Source organism: Paroedura picta, chromosome 10 (genome assembly GCF_049243985.1).
Source record: "Paroedura picta isolate Pp20150507F chromosome 10, Ppicta_v3.0, whole genome shotgun sequence".
NCBI lineage: Eukaryota > Metazoa > Chordata > Lepidosauria > Squamata > Gekkonidae > Paroedura > Paroedura picta.
The window spans coordinates 73708200-73720425 of NC_135378.1; the positions used below are offsets into that span (position 1 = coordinate 73708200).

At 47.8% G+C, this 12226-nt stretch overlaps 1 protein-coding gene across 1 annotated transcript in view; it reads right to left on the reverse strand.

The window, feature by feature from the left end:
* The window catches only part of BMPR1B (bone morphogenetic protein receptor type 1B), a 247951-nt gene extending 242617 nt beyond the window's left edge, over positions 1 to 5334 (reverse strand). The window contains exon 1 of the mRNA XM_077300844.1: positions 4839 to 5334. The gene's annotated coding sequence lies outside the window, so the exon portion shown is untranslated. The remainder of the gene's footprint in view (positions 1 to 4838) is intronic.
* Positions 5335 to 12226: the final 6892 nt, after the last annotated feature.

Genomic DNA, 12226 nt, shown 5'->3' on the forward strand with positions numbered 1-12226 from the left:
CCAGTTTCAAAATTGCCATGAGAGCCCCATCCTGGTCAGGCCAGTGCTATGGCAGCATCATAGCAATCTTGACCCCAGATAGGGGACAGAGAGGATTCCCTGCTCAAATGCTAAGAGCAGGGGGGGGGGGGAGAGAAAGAGAAAATATAGGATGTATGTTGCAATCCCATTGATTCAAAGCACCAATGTAAAAATTCAGCCAGTTGATATACCATAAATTGTGCTTTCAACAAGGATTATTTTATTCTGCAGTATTTACATTCATGGAATATTTTTCAGAGACAAACGTTCATTGTAGCAAGCAAAAAAATGCATAAGGTTGTTTAGCCAGTCTTAAAACTACAGCACCAAGATTCAATGTGGCCATGAATTCATGAAACCTGAAAATAGATACGTGCTAAAAATAAAAAAAAAACACTGAAAAAAATGTAAGGTCTTCATTTATAGCAAGGAACCAGTAATATCGGGTTTTCACACAATCAGAACCCTTTGATTTCAGGAAAAATCCTTGTGGAAGGTTTTAATAAAATAGAATCCTTCAGCCTGTTTCATATACTATCTATAAAGGTAAAGGGATCCCCTGTGCAAGCACCGGGTCATGTCTGACCCTTGGGGTGACGCCCTCTAGTGTTTTCATGGCAGACTCAATACGGGGTGGTTTGCCAGTGCCTTCCCCAGTCATGACCGTTTACCCTCCAGCAAGCTGGGTACTCATTTTACCGACCTCAGAAGGATGGAAGGCTGAGTCAACCTTGAGGTGGCTGCTGGGATTGAACTCCCAGCCTCATGGGCAGGGCTTCAGATAGCATGTCTGCTGCTTTACCACCCTGCACCACAAGAGTCTCTTGTGTATAGATAGTATACTATCTATACTACTTCCTTAAGTAACAATGCATAGCCTTGAGCTACTCATTCACTTCAGCCAAATCACAGGGTGGATGTAAGGATGCAAGACGAAAAATACAATGCTAGTTCAAGGCCAGAGATTTAGCTAGATAAATATCAAGCATCTTTTAGATCTACCTTTCCATGTTCTACTTCTAAAACGTATAAGAGCCAGATGCTTATTTTAAAATTGCCAACAAATTGCCTTGTTTTTGTTTTTATTACCAAGAAAGCTATGGCAAATCTAGACAGCATCCTAAAAAGCAGAGACATCACCCTGCCAACAAAAGTGCGTTTAGTCAAGGCTATGGTATTCGCAGTTGCAATGTATGGCTGTGAAAGTTGGACCATAAGGAAGGCTTTTGAACTTTGGTGCTGGAGAAGACTCTTGAGAGTCCCTTGGACTGCAAGGCGAACAAACCGGTCAGTCCTAGAGGAGATCAGCCCTGACTGCTCCTTAGAAGGCCAGATCCTGAAGATGAAATTCAAATACTTTAGCCACCTCATGAGAAGGAAGGTCTCCCTGTAGAAGAGCCTAATGCTGGGAGCGATCGAGGGCAAAATAAGAAGGGGACGACAGAGAATGAGGTGGCTGGATGGAGTCCCTGAAGCAGTCGGTGCAAACTTAAATGGACTCTGGGGAATGGTAGAGGACAGGAAGGCCTGGAGGATCACTGTCCATGGGGTCACAATGGGTCGGATACAACTTTGCACCTAACAACAACAACCAAGACACAACGGTCTTACGGCAACCACAAAGAATTTTCAAGGCAAGAGACATTCAAAGGGGGTTTGCTATTGCCTGCCTCTGCTTCATGACCCTGGTATTCCTTGGAAATCTCCCATCCAAATTCTAGCCAAGACTGAACCTGATTAGCTTCTGGGATCCAATTAGATCCAGCTAGTCTGGCCTATCCAGGTCAGGTACAAACAGGCCTACAATTCCCTATCAAAAAAACTTCTTCCACTACCATACTGATTGCTAGCCTTAGCACATTCATATTTCACTATCACAGGTCACTGTGCAATCATGCAACACACCTCTGATACGGTGTAACTCGACAAAGTCACACTGCAAGAAGCACCCACAAAAAGCAAATAGGACATAAGAAGGGACTAGTTCATTTCATTAACCCCTAATCGATGGATTCAAATGGGTAGTCGTGTTGGTCTGAAGCACAATAAAATTAGAGTCTAGTAGGGCTCTAACACCAACAAAGATTTATTCACGGCGTGAGCTTTCCAGTGGTTGCATGCCTTGAATAAATCTTTGTTGGTCTTAAAGGTGCTACTGGACTCTGAGTTTATTGCCCTAATCAATGGGTTTACTCGGTGCTTCACTTGGTGCTGCATTTAGTAGGAACGTTCCCTCTGATGTCCTTCTTCAAAGCAATGCATTTGGATACAACTTTTGATGGCACACCTCTAGAGTCCTAGATCTTTTCTGTATGTAAATTACAGGTCTGGAATAGAGGCTTTGAGGAGGCTTTAGGTAATCTACTCTCTCTCTCTCCCCAACCAATATGTTTATATGGGGATAGCTGTACTGGCCCACCATACATGGCTGTTATAAGGCATAAAGAGATCATACGTGGGAAGAACTTCAAACATTTTACAGCATTATATAAAGACTACTATTGCTTAAACGAGCTTTCATCTCCATAACCAATGCAACAAGCTCATGTGCTCGGTTCAGAGTGTGCAAAACACAAGAGTTCAGGGATTCCCATAAAGGGATTAAAACTGCAGCAGAATGGAACAGTTTCAGGAGGAGGATTTCATAATGGAACAAGATTGTGGTATACTGCAATGTTTACTGTAGGTATCAGCACGCTCTTGCTGCATTGTCTTCTATTTTTGTAATCCACTCTCTGCATATCTTGCCTTGTTCGCATTGTTTTCTAATTCTGTAATCCTAGTCCTCCTAAATCCTTCGCTGGATATTTTATGCTGACTGCATTGTTTTTGTCTTATGTAAATTTCAGGGAAACTCAATAATAAACATAATCACATTGCAAAGCAAGGATTCCAAAGTGCAAATAAACCACACTTTGCAACCCCAATTCATAGGCCAACCATAGTTGGCCAGATCAGGCGTAATGGCAAACTACAGCTTGCACCAATAACTAAATTAGCTCCTGGTGCGCAATAGACTCTTCATGGTCCGGTGTAACAATTCAGTCAAACTCTTGTATAGAAATACACACAACATCTCCCAGTCGTGGATGCTGTCAAATAAAAGTCTGTACACACAATCCCTCCTGTGCTGATTGAAGAGGGGGGGGGGTATAAGTATCTTTATGGCATCATGGAAGGGTAACCATGATACTTAGGTACCATTAGAGCCGTGGTGCTCAACCTTCCTAATGCCGCAGCCCTTTAATACAGTTCCTCATGTTGTGGTGACCCCCCAACCATAAAATTATGCAAGTGTTCTTTTACAGAAATCAAACCAAGACTGACCAATGGCGTGAAGATCCATGGTTCATGATTGCATAAAAATTGTTTTGTTTTTTTCAGGGTTTCTCAGGTCAGATCTGCCTCTTGTCCCACCATACCGATCTCGCTCTTTTCCACTGCTCCAGACAAACAAACTCTCTATCTCAATCTACCCCGCAAGGCTGTTGTGTGGATGAAGACCCCACCCCCGGCCAAGCTGCTTGCCCTGCCACAACCCGTGTGAAAGGGTCATTCGACCCCCAGGTTGAGAACCACTGCACTAGAGGCAGTGTCCATGGATACTTTCCCTCTTCATGATCACAGATTTTGCTTCCCAAATTTTGGCATTGAGATAAAGAGAGCATACCTAGGGACAGAACCTGCACACCTTGCTTATGACCTAGAGACTGAAGGACAGCTCCTGTGTTCCAGCCCCACTTTCCTTTTCCATGCAGCCAGCCAATTAGCAGAGGGGACATATCTAAAGGGCTCAAGTAAAGAGCTCTCCCTTTCCAGTGGCTCGATATGCATTTTTTTCTGAGTAAAGTTTCCTGCTTTTAAAAGATATCTCTTATTCCAAAATACCACACCACCATTCAAAGCAACAGGCGTCCTCCCCCCTCCAAAAAAAGCACAGGGGTAGTCAACCTGTGGTCCTCCAGATGTCCATGGACTACAATCCCCATGATCCCCTGCCAGCATTTGCTCATGGGAATTGTAGTCCATGGACATCTGGAGGACCACAGCAAACCCATTTCCATTCCAAGGACTTAACCAAGTTAAGTTTATTCAAAGGTGTTCATAAACCCATTCATCTTTAGTGCCACAGCTCATGTGAGTACATGTAGCTTGCCTAATACTGAAGCAGAGCACTGGTCCCTCTAGTTCAGTACAGCCCAGTCAGACTAGCAGGGGCTTTCCAGGGTCCCAAGCCAAAGTCACCTACTACCTGATCTTTGTAATCAGAGATGCCAGAGATTGAACTGGGATCTTTTGCCTGCCAAGCAGATGCTCTACCACTGACCTACAGCCCCTTCCCATTAGCCCTCTTGGTTGCTACAAGACAGCGGCACAGGTACTCTATGGATTTCAGGCTCACCTTGTCCAACCTGTCAGCATATTTCCAGTGTCCAATTCAACACTCTGGACACCTGCAACCCGCACAAGAACGGTCGTGCTTTGACATGAATGCCCTGTTCCCACGTTAGCCAAACCCACATACAATCCGTGCCCGGCGTAAATTTGATGTTTTGTCTTCATGCAAGCCTCCAGCCATTCCTACATTACTTTCAACGCACGTACAGCCGAGCACGAGCAGCACCCCAGTGACCCACTCCCAGTTTCATTCGTAAAGCGTTCACACGTTCTTTTTTTTTCTTCTTTACAACCCGGTGTCTGATACATACACGCCGGCTGCGCACGTGTTTACCGCAACACGTGAGCGGGGCTCTCTCCAGGGAAGTTGCTCTCCCCCCTCCCTTACTACTGCCCTCCCCCCCTTACTACTGCCTTACCCCTAGGAGTTGCAGCTCCCAAGTTGGGTGCCCGGGAAAGTGTGAGAGGCGCAGAACGCTCCGCTTCGGAGAGGTCTCCTCTTGGCCACGCGTGGCCGGCGGCTCAGTCCCTCTCGACCCCGTCGGAAGAGCCGCGCTCGCCCTGCCCTTCCCGGCTCCTGCGGCGCGAAGGCAGCCCGGGGAAGGGGGCCGGGCACGGACGGGGCCCCGAACTGGCTCGCAGCCCGCGCGGCCTGGCGGGAGCCCCCGAAGCCCCTGCCCGGAGCCCGCGGAGGACTTTGACAAGAGGCGGCGAAAGTCCTGCGAGCCGGAGGTCCTCCCGGAGCGGGCCGGGCTGGGTTGGGCCGGCGTCTTTGCCCCGGTGTCGCCGGCGGAGCCGTCCCCCTCCCTTCTCTCGCGCGCCTTCCTCCGACCACGCCGCTTCCCGGCCGCCTGGCTCCCCGCACGCCGGAGCGCTGGCTGCCTCGCCCTCGCCAGCTCCCACTAGCGCCTGGAGCGAGCCAGAAGCCGGCGGGAGAAGGGCGTTGAGGCGCCTCTGGCCGCTCCCCCACCTCCACGCCGCCCAAGTGCGCTGCGGGGAGGCGGCTTCACACGTTGCAGGCAAGACGCGCCACCCCGGCCGGGAAACGGGAAACGGGAAACGGGAGCCGGCGCGGGTGGTGGGGAAGAGGCCAGGAGGCGCTTTGCGGGAATTGCCAGGGGCCGCGCCAGCTTGTGTCCTCCTCCAAGTGCTGAAGAAGTGCACGACATCAAAGCTTAAGGTGACCAGATTGTCTCACTTTTGGAGGGACATCTGGAGGCACCTAGCAAATTGTACTTATGTTGAAATTAAAAAAAACATGTATTACAATGCTATCTTTGCATTCCATGAAACTTTTGGTTGCTCCATATAGACCAATATTTGAATCAAGAACACTGCCCCCCCCCCCCGGTCAATAGTGTCCGGCTTTATCAATGATGAAATCTGGTCACCTTATCAGAGCTCCTGGGCCTTAGAGGTGCCGGGGACTCTACCTGCGTTCTGTGGCTTCAGACCACCTGAAACCCGCCACAACCTCTGCATTCCTTAAGGGGCCCAAAGACTGCCTGTTCTTTTGGGAAGCAGCAGGCTGACATTGAATGAAGGAAGAGTGCATGCACTGGAAAGCTCACGCCCCGAATAAATCTTTGTTGGTCTTAAAGGTGCTACTGGTTTTATTGTGCTAGTTCAGACCAACACCCTACCCATTTGAGTGAATGAAGAGTAATCCCAGGAGTGCTGCCGGCAGAATCCAGTGCAACCAATGTTCATTTCTGCCCAGCGTTTCTTTCCAATGGGGACACAGACCAGGAGTGGACCAGGAGTGGTCTAAGTCAGGGGTAGTCAACCTGTGGTCCTCCAGATGTCCATGGACTACAATTCCCGTGAGCCCCTGCCAGCATTTGCTGGCAGGGGCTCAGGGGAATTGTAGTCCATGAACATCTGGAGGACCACAGGTTGACTACCCCTGGTCTAAGGAGTCGGGGCTTCCATAGCACCAGAGTCGGTTGAAGGATTCTCGGGGGCCTGAGCCCCCACCCCATGTAAAGGGGTATCATTCCAAGTGTCCTTAAAGAGGGGAAAGGGGGGAGGGGGGAGGCTATGGTCCTGATCCGCTGGAGGAAGGCATCGTGCACGTGCTACATGGTATATGGATGAACCAGCCCTCTTGGTCTCCCCTGTTCTATTTTATCCTCCCCTCAACAACTCTAGATAGCAGGCTAGTCGTCATTCCGCACAAATTGGTTAATACAGAGGTAGATTCAGCCATGTTGCTGTGAAGCAGCAGAACAAACTGTGAGTCCAAAGGCACCTTTAAGACCAACAAAGCTTTATTCAAAGTGTGGGCCTTCATGTGCATGCACACTTCCTCAGACAGTTCAGAAGTAGATTGCAAAAGGACATGGAAAGTGCATTATCCATCATGTGTGTGGGCTGAGAGACAGCGAAAGGTCTGGAATCCCCAGGCAGCTTCCATGGCAGAGTCCAGGCCCAAAGCTGGGCCTCTAGAAGCCAACTTGGTGGTGTGGTTAAGAGTCAGATTTGAATCCCTGCTTCTCCACATGCAGCCAACTGGGTGACCTTGGCCTTGCCACAGCCCTGATTGTGCTGTTTTCACAAATATCAGGGCTCTCTCTGCCCCACCTACCTGACTGGGAGCCTGTTGTAGGGAGACAAAGGGAAGGAGATTGTAAAATGCTTATTCTTTTCTCCAGGTGGAATGGCTGTCTGTAGCCTGGGGATCAATTGTAATTCTGAGAGGTGTCCAGGCCGAAAGATGCCAGCCTCCAGGTGGAACTTGGGGGGTCTCTTGGAATAATAGCTCATCTCCAGACTACAGGGATCAGTTCCCCTGGAGAAAATGGGTGCTTTGGAGGGTCGACTCTATGACATTGTACCCCACTGAGGTCCCTGTCTCCTCAGGCACCATCCCCATATCTCTAGGAGTTTCCAGCCTGCAGCTCGAAAACCCTAGTCTGCCCTTCCCCTGATGGCGGCCATGTGGCTGGCAACCCTATCCACCTGCAAGTTGGCAACCTACTTTCAGCTGCCAGTGAGACTAAACCTTGCCAGAAGGAAGATTCAAAATATGATAATTAAGAGTGCAGTTCAAAATGTATTTAGAATGAAATCTCAGAAGAACAGGATTATTTAATTATTTTAATGGAGAATTCGAGTTGGGAATGTACTGCCAGTGACCCTACACATGACAATGTCATACATAGCAATTTCTGCACAACAACATTTTTATCTATAGTGTATTCTAGGTAGTAATTATGTGATGCTTACAAGGATTATCGGCTTAAAATGCTCACTGAAACTGAATCTGTGGTGCGTAACTAGAGCATGACATGCTCATGTAATCGCAGTTCAGGAAGAACGAAAGGCCCGCGTTCTAAACTCCAGCCACCAAAGTAGACTGAAGGAATCCCCAAATATAATTTTGTATTAAAGGGATGGAGAACGCCCACTTGTGCAGGAAAAGTATGGGACCCTTAGACTGGGGGTTCCCAAAGTGGGTGGTACGCTCCCCCCGGGGGGGGGGCGGAAGGTGCCAGTGGGCGGTGAGAAATTTGGGGGCAGCAGTTTGATTCTTCCTACTGCAGCTGTGTTTTCCTAGGAAAGACATGTGTGTTCATATGGGGAGGGGGGGCGCTAGGGATGTGGCCTGGGGGCCAAGGGGTCAACAGCTTAGTTTCTGAGATCTGACAATATCAAGCTGCCTTGAATAATTCAGGTCAGGGTCTTGCAATAAGAGTGTAGTGCATTTTACCACCTTGGGGCTCTGCTATTCTCCTAAACAAGGCCTTGGTTGTGAGCACCACAGTGTGAGAGAAGAGTGTGTGTGTGTGTGCATGTGTGTGTTCTGTTGGCTACACCAGATGTTCTTTTTCCAGAACCACAGTTGCATTGTGTTTCCATCCAGACAGCACTCTACAGCATCAATATAAAAATTGTACACTCACAGCGCATTACAACACTCACATGGCCAAGAAATTAATTTCACTAAGGGTCACTGATGAGCAGAAAGCAGCTTATAAACTTTCACTATGGCCGAAGGAGGCTCCCACAAGATGGACATCCAAAATACATGTAAAAAGATTTCCCATTCATAGTAGATAGGTGACGGCTGCTCATGGTGTGACATTATAGCCGATTCCTTTTCCCACCAATTTTTCCTCCTAGTCATCATAAACCATATTGTATCATTTTTTGTAACAACTACTTAAAAATAACTTAGTGCATATAGTTTAACAGTCATTTACTCACGAGGCTTGTTATCTCTCAGTGGCTAAAAAAAATGTATTTTTACTGACGTGTGCGGGAGTAATTTAAAACAAATGTGCAGAAAGCATATCCTGGAAGTCACAGACTAAGGGGGAAAAAGGGAAGACTCAATTAATTGTGTTGTGTAGTTTACATACTTTTTGCCCTGCTCTCCCAATGACTATGTTCAGGTAGATAATAAAAAATAACAATTTAAAAAAATTATATAACCTTGTCCCTCTGCCAGCCAACTTTGATACACCACATGTCCCTAGCCTAGAGTTGCTATTCAGCCGTTCCCTGATTTGCTGCAGATGCCCCAGTGTACATTGTCCCTAAACTTTGATTGATGTTTGACTGGTCGTGACTGTTATGTTTTCATGTTCAGATTGTTGCACTTTCTTGTTCTGCTGTTCCGAGATGTCACAGTAAGGGTGGTATATAAACTAAATAAATGAATGAATACTCAAATAATTAAGCAGTTCAAATACGAATAAGAGCAGCAATTCCTTTAAAACTTTCTTTGAGCTGTTCTAGTAATGAATCAGCATTAAGAAGTTGTACTTGTAGATAAAAGTTACATTAAATCCATCTAAGGCAGAGATCACCTGGCTGGGAAGGCCTGGGCCTCCAGGGGGCCTTCATCTCCTGGTTCTTGTTGGAGTCCAACTTTCTTTTGTGGGTTAAGATCTTGTGGGCCTGGCTTGACTCCTCCTTGTCCCTGGACAAGCAGATGTCAGCAGTGGTGAGGATGGAATGTTTCAATTTGCACCAATCTGATCAGTTCTGACCTAGCCATGGTGATTCATGCCATGGTCACCTCCCACCTAGACTATTGTAATACATAGGGTGCTCTTGAAGGTGCCCTGGAAATTACAAGCAGTTCAGAAGGCAGTGGCAAGATTGCTGATGGGTTCTCCTTGAAGAGATCATATCTGTCTTGTCTTGAAACAGCTGCCGTAGCTGCTGATTGAGTTCCAGATCAAATTCAAGGTACTGGTGATGACTTCTGAAGCCCTAAATGGTCTGGGATCTTTTTAGAAGATGATGAGTTGTTTTTTATACCCTGCTTTTTACTGCCCGAATGAATCTCAAAGCAGCTTACAGTCACCTTCCCTTCCTCTCCCCACAACAGACACCCTGTGAGGGAGGTGAGGCTGAGAGCTTCGACAGGACTGCTTGGTCAGAACAGCTTTATCAGAGCTACTAGTAATCAAGCCCGCTGTAAAATAAATACAGCGGGCGCTAGGCAAGGGAGCCCCCGGCAGTCGCATGCAGCGCGGCTCCCGGGGGTTCCCTTGGGCGGCGGCCTGACGCGGCGAGAGGCGCTTTTGTGCTTACCTATGTCTCTTTGAGCCTCTTGTGGTGCAGAGTGGTAAAGCAGCCGACATGCTGTCTGAAGCTGGGAACACGAGGCTGGTAGTTTGATCCCAGCAGCCGGCTCAAGGTTGACTCAGCCTTCCATCCTCCCGAGGTTGGTAAAATGAGTACCCAGCTTGCTGGGGGGTAAACGGTAATGACTGGGGAAGGCACTGGGAAACCACCCCGTATTGAGTCTGCCATGAAAACGCTGGAGGGCATCACCCCAAGGGTCGGACATGACCCGGTGCTTGCCTTTACTTATGTCTCTTTACAAAGTTGCTAGCGAGGATTTAAATTGGCATGCAGATTCAGATAGAAGAAGGTATTCAAAATGGTTACAGTTAGGCAGAGTAACACTGCATATTATTGCACAATTAAAATACCCAAATTCCAGATGAATTAGGACTTTGGAGCAATAGTCAGTAGTTTGAATTGTGCCCAGAAGCAAATAGACATTCAGCATACATCTTTCAAGGCTGTCAAGTTATGGACCCCTAACTCATCCCCACAAGGAACCTTGCCGTGGTATTTTGAATTAATTATTTTGAACCTTCAAAGATGGTCCTGTCTAGTTTTCATAGCAGTGATGTCACCTGCATGTTACCCCTGGCAATCCCTCCCGCCCAGACACCTGCATGAGCAATAAAGGAAGAAGGCATTGGACCTAGGAAGGCAGCAGGACTCAGGATTATAGTCTGACCCGCAGTTGCAGCCCCTCCTCACATGGACCAGAACCAATGGGATGAAATTAATTCAAAAGAAATTCTTTCTAAACATCTGGAAGAAGTTCCCGATAGAGCGGTTTCTCAGTGGAACAGGCTTCCTCGGGAGGTGGTGGGTTCTCCATCTTTGGAGAACAGAGACTGGATAGCCATCTGACGGAGAGGCTGATTCTGTGAAGGCAAAGGGGTGGCAGGTTACAGCAGATGAGCGATAGGGTTGTGAGTGTCCTGCATAGTGCAGGGGGTTGGACTAGATGACCCAGGAGGTCCCTTCCAACTCTCTTATTCTATGATTCTAGAGATAGAGTCACACTCTAGGTCAGGTCCCCGTCCCATCGAGAAGTTCCCTGGAGTCCTGGCCTTTCTGCCACAACCAGCTCAAACAATCTCAGCCTGATAGCCAATAGGCAGCTGTCCCACAGAATATCAAAGCCTTTCTCCCAAAACAGACCCTCGAATTGTGTTTGCACACTCTCCCCTTTTGGACAACTGCCTCTTCTCCCAAGTTGCCATTGCAATGTGCTCTGCCTGTTTCCTCCACTTTTTGCCAACTGTTCCAGAACTCCCTGCGTTTGCTGCTCAACAGGGACCTGACAGTCCTGGCAAGGAGTCCTGGACAAAGCCATACTTGAGACTTCATGCTCTGTAGCGTTTCATGTGTCTTTTCTTGGGCACACCTGCCCTGGCCAAAACATGTTTTTTTAAAAGGTAAGAGAAGGTGGAGATGAAAGCAAAGCTGCCTCAAGATTTTGGGACTTTTAAGCACGCCTAGAAGCATGTGAACCAGTTCAAAAGCAAACATGCAGAAACAAAAAGTGCCTCTACCTGACCTGTCACCCACTTCTAGGACTGAACCTTTTGATAAGTTCTTGACATGTTGGGTGAAATCTTGTTTGCCTTTTTCCTTTCATGCACCTTTGCACTTGTAGGCCTTGCCTGGGACCCGAGCCAGAAGCACTGAAAGCAGGTGAGAAAGAGTTAGGACCAACCGTGCCGGGAAATATTGGAGGCGTTACCAGAATGTTTGCACTTGTCTGATTTTTGTGGTTTACGGAAGCAAAATCTCTCCTTTCAGATTATCCTCGAATAGTTCAGGCCTCTAGGTCTTCTGGCAATGTTCGTGTTCACAGGACCAGCCATTCCCTTAAGCTGAGCTTCCAAATTCCCACTGGCTATCATGGCCAGTTCTAGGAGCGATTGAGGGCTAAAGAAGAAGGGGATGACAGAGAATGAGGTGGCTGGATGGAGTCACTGAAGCGGTCAGTGCGAACTTAAATGGACTCTGGGGAATGGTAGAGGACAGGAAGGCCTGGAGGATCATTGTCCATGGCAGGGGTAGTCAAACTGCGGCCCTTCAGATGTCCATGGACTACAATTCCCATGAGCCCCTGCCAGCGAATGCTGGCAGGGGCTTATGGGAATTGTAGTCCATGGACATATGGAGGGCCACAGTTTGACTACCCTTGGTCCATGGGGTCGTGATGGGTCAGACACGACTTTGCAACTAACAACAACTG